Here is a 4,910-nt window from a genome sequence, read left to right as displayed (position 1 = left end):
AACCTCAAGTCTCAGAGCAGAGAAAAACAGAGATGTAAAGTTTTGCTGCATTTTTAACACATTGGCAGTCACACACTGCCTTTTGTAAACAAACGTGTTTACTATTTAGAGATACTATAACTGTTAGCTGTTACAGTAAATATGTTCTACTTAAGCCTTAAGGTCCCCCTAAAGCCTTATGGCTTTTCTTTATCATAAATCGATCAATAGAGACCGTATTAGATCCCCAATTATCATATCATGGGGTATCACTCATTGGCTACAACCCTGTGCAAAGATTTTCGAGATCGCCAAATGATTAACGGAGCTAGAGCCCCGGGAGTCGGGGATGGTAATGTGTACTTTTGCGTACTTTGGGGCACGCCTCACATATCGGCATGTAACTCGAGAACTACTGAACGGATCTTGTCACCTGAAAGGGCAATCGACAGGCAACAAATAGGGCTTTAATTCTATCTATATATTGTATTAAAGGAAATGCACACCCGAGCCACTAGAGGTCGGCAAAGTGGCATTGCGAATCGTCCACATGTGGGCCCTTGGATGTTAAGAGGTTAATGTTTTTTTAATTAAAATTTTTTGTAGCCAAGAGTAAAGACCATAACCATATCAAAAACAGTAGTCAAAGTGTATATTTTCATTTTTACCAATGTTTTATACGATTGATCGGAAATACGAATTTATCAGAGAAATGCTAATTATCGTAAAACCGCAAGGAAATGACTAAATCCAGATTCAACCCTGCCATTGGAAAGAGGAGCATTTTCCCTATCCATAGATGTATGATTTGGCCATAATAAGGTCAAGGTCAAGTTCAAGGTCAAATATGAATTCATAATTAAAAATCGATTATCATTTATTACTGTATCTACAAATCCTTCTGTTTAATCATCTTCCCTTTATTCATTTGCTTAGATTCTTTTTTACACTTGATCTCAATAAGGTGGTGAATGAGCTCAGTGAGCGACCTCGGTTACAGCACAATTGTAACATGGTGTTATTCACCGGCACAGATGCAAAAATAAATCATAATTTATATTCTCCTTTTCTTCATTACAATTTACTCAAGCCTAGTAACAGACACAATATTTCTGACACTGGAAATACATACCCCCAGGTCCCTAGATGTTCCTAGATACCAAGAACATGCTAATTGACCTTGCAGAAGTGGAGCAATCTTCTATTTACTTAGGCATGTACCTTTAGGCGAAATAGGGCTACAGTTTAACAGGTTAAACATTCAAACTGTGATAATATGAAAAAATACCTAAAAGACATAATTTCATTCATTTTCTTGTGATCTGACTTCCAGACATGAGTCTCTTATGCTGGGCCCGGTCACATATTATACTACAGTTGCTGTATTCATACAGTTTGATATTGTTATTGTATTCTTTCAGGTGCGTATGTGTACTGTATGGATTTGAATAAAAACTATGTTCGAAATTTACATTTAAATGCAATGAATATGAAAGCCCAATAAGTATACCTAATACCAAATTACTTTGATTTGTGATTTAAATGAGAAATGTAATATCAACAGTAAGATATACGGTATACAATATGAACTCCTACTAGCAGGATATCTCACAGGACACTGTGTCAATGCCATGTTCCATTCAAATTCAGAGGTCAGAAGTTCCCAGTCGGAGGTCAGAAATGTGGAATTCAAGACTGTATCCATGTTTGCTGTCATTTGCAACATTTGAAAGATGATATTAGCTCTACTTTTTGGTAGCTAATGTTAGCCATAATGTTTGCTAACAATAAAAAAATATACAGTATGTTAAACGCTTTGCACTCTGGGGTAATAGTCGACTAATCGATCGAAAGGAGCCATAGTCGACTGCCAACCTCTAAGTCGAATGCAAACAAATATATATATATACATTGTTACGAAGGATCAGATTAAACCGAATATATATATTTATTGATTGATATATATTGCATAATATTTGTATATCGTTTGATATCCCTTGTATATTCCTTGTACATATACACGGAATATCCCTTTAGCCTAGTACAGACCATAATATTTCATTCTCCTATTGGACAGCGGTCCACCAGGCGCCATGGCCATACCTCCAAGGTCTGGTTCAAAGTTACCGCCGGGGACTTGCCTGGACATGAACGGTTCTGCGCAAGGATATGAGACAGGAATAAAGCTGGTACTAGTTTGTTCACCTAACGTATAAATACGGCGCAGGTGAATACAGAAGTAGAGTTACCCAATAAGTTGAAGCCTCACCCACGATACAACGTGCGGTGAAGTATGGCCTGTTTGGCCCCAAATAGAGCATTGAGACCGCGTGCGAATTAATAACTGAAGTGTCAGAGTTTAACGCTGTACCGTCGAGTTCGACCGATTCTATTAAGTCAGTAATAGTCTATTTGTGTATAGTGTATCGTGCGGCTACCGTTCTACAGTGACCAGCATCACCAACGTTTCCTCGTACCAGCTAGAGTGCTTATCCAGGCTGGGCTGCTTACCATGGCGCTTTCACCCGAGGGGCCCTAGACGAGGACCGTGTGGATTATGTACACTGGATAACCTACCGACGACTGCATAGCCCTTTTCGGCTGGATTATATTTGCTTTTGGTCCTGTAATTAATGGAGCGGAGAATCGCCGACACCCACAATTGTGTGGGATTTACCCTGTGAGGAGCCACGTCGAGTCCGCCTCTCAGAAGCCTGAGGCCGGCTAGCTTTCTTCCATGTGGAGCTGCATGCTACGGAGAACAGCTGTATTCGTCTGTGGATCAAGATCTTATTGCACCGTCTCCTGTACTTGGAGTCTCCTTATCATCGTTGACCCAGACTCTACTACCGACAAATCCTCTACCCTTGCTGGCTTACAACCGGGGGGACCCTACCAGTATCTCCCGCTATATTACCAGAGTACCATAGATATAATTCCTAAGATTCAGGTTGTATTATTATCTCCTGCGTAATATGAGAATGGACATACGTTATTGATTTGCCTACGCACATTCCTTTGCCTTATAAGCGCATCCAAAGTAAAGTAAAGTATATTATGTACTATCATTACTGCTAATAAATACTTAAATCCAGTTTTGTGTGGAACCGAGTCATTGTGGGAAGTGTTCATCATTAGATACCTGTGTACTGTATGGCCAGTAGGAATGTACATAAGACGGTAGTGGTTTAATGATACCATACTTATCAATACAGTCAGGGAATTGTACCCCTCAGTTACATACATATTATCATTTATTTTTTTTATTCTTTTTTTATAAATATTGGCCTGGGGCCGCATGGAGCGTCGGTGAGGGCTGCATGCGGCCTGTGGGCCGCCAGTTGCCCCTCCCTGAGCTAGGCAAAGAGATAATGTCTAGTATTTTCTGTACTCTATTTAAATGTTTTCTATTTTTGTTTTTATTTTACTGTAATTTTAACCTGTACTGGATACAGTATTTTATGTTTGTCTGATATTTGCTATTTGGGACATGTTTTGTTGTGATTCTCCGTGTTGAAATGTTGACTGATTTGGTTATATGGAGAGAAGATTTATATTTTCATCATTCTGCATCATTGATTTGGGTATATGGAGAGAAAATGTTTTTTTTTCATCAGTCTGCATCATTGGTCGTCTGTAGTGTTTGGTGAATTCATTGTATATTTGCACATTCTCTGCGTACTTCACTTACTCTAATCACTGAGAAGTAGAATAGCTAAATGTGTTTTAGGTTAAGCACAGCAGTGTGTAACTGGTTCAAACAGAATTAAATCATATGAAACGTGTGTTTCATATGGTAACAAAATGTAGTTTTTATAAATTAGTGTATAGTTTTGACAAGAGTGTAATTTAGCAAAGGATCTGAGGTGTTCTGATAATTGTGTGTGTGGTTGTGCTAATTGTGTGTAGTGTTTTGAAACACAGGGCCCTGTTTTCAAAATTGTGCTTAAGCAATCGGAAAAAAAACTGTATTGTGTGTTTCATTATATATGTAGGAGCCATTTCATTTGATTTAATAGTTTTTGACTAAATGGCGCCGCCACTGGTCGCCTCGAAAAATGGCACCATGGTCCTCTATTAATTAGGACCCAGCTGTGTGTGTAGACGCACGCCAGACGAGAAACAGATTTTCAACCGCTCGCTCGCTACACACACACACAGCGCAGATTGAATGAAAGACTGAAAGAAAGACTTTGTTTAGAATCATTTTGAGTTTATTTTAACCCCTTTTGCTGCGCCTGTTTGTTTTGAAACCTTTTAGTTCAAGTCTAGAGCCTGTTTTGTTTTGTTGTTTGCCCCATTATTATTTGAAGCTTTTACACAACTCCTTCCATAAAACTCAACCGGTTCGAACCCATCAAGACGCAACCATCAACAACATCAAACAGTGAGTAACAAGACAGCCCAAGTCAAAGTGGTGTGCGCGCGTTAAAGACGTATCCTGGCTTAGATAGGCAAATTGGCCCTACAATATACATGTCTCAGTCTTCTCATAAAAAAAATATTAGATTTTTGGGTCTTTTCCTGCCTTTGGTCCGCTTTGCATTCACATCTCAAATGAACCGCAGCAGGATTCACTTGCAAGAGTGAATGATCTTTCAAAACCACTCCAAACCAACCGGACTATCCGAGGAAATGAACCAGGGTGCGATTAAAGCTTATTATAGTTTATCACAGTATCATGAGCATGTCTTTGTCAGTGGACACTGGACATGGGTATGGATGGCTCCAGGTGCTGTTGCGTTAAAGTGCACATCTTCAATACCTATCTGTACTATTTAAAAGCACACACACTCAAAAGTTATCGCACCTCAATGATGGCAGTGGACATGTTTGACAGGACAAAGGCCATAGGAGGAAGCAGAAAAGGATGGACGAGTATGTAGTTGAGTCATCTTGTGGCAGAAGCTCAGACCTCAGCTCAGGAGATC

The sequence above is a fragment of the Notolepis coatsorum genome (genome assembly GCF_963971535.1).
Source record: "Notolepis coatsorum genome assembly, chromosome: 20".
Classification (NCBI taxonomy): domain Eukaryota; kingdom Metazoa; phylum Chordata; class Actinopteri; order Aulopiformes; family Paralepididae; genus Notolepis; species Notolepis coatsorum.
Note: the sequence above shows the minus strand (reverse complement) of the source record.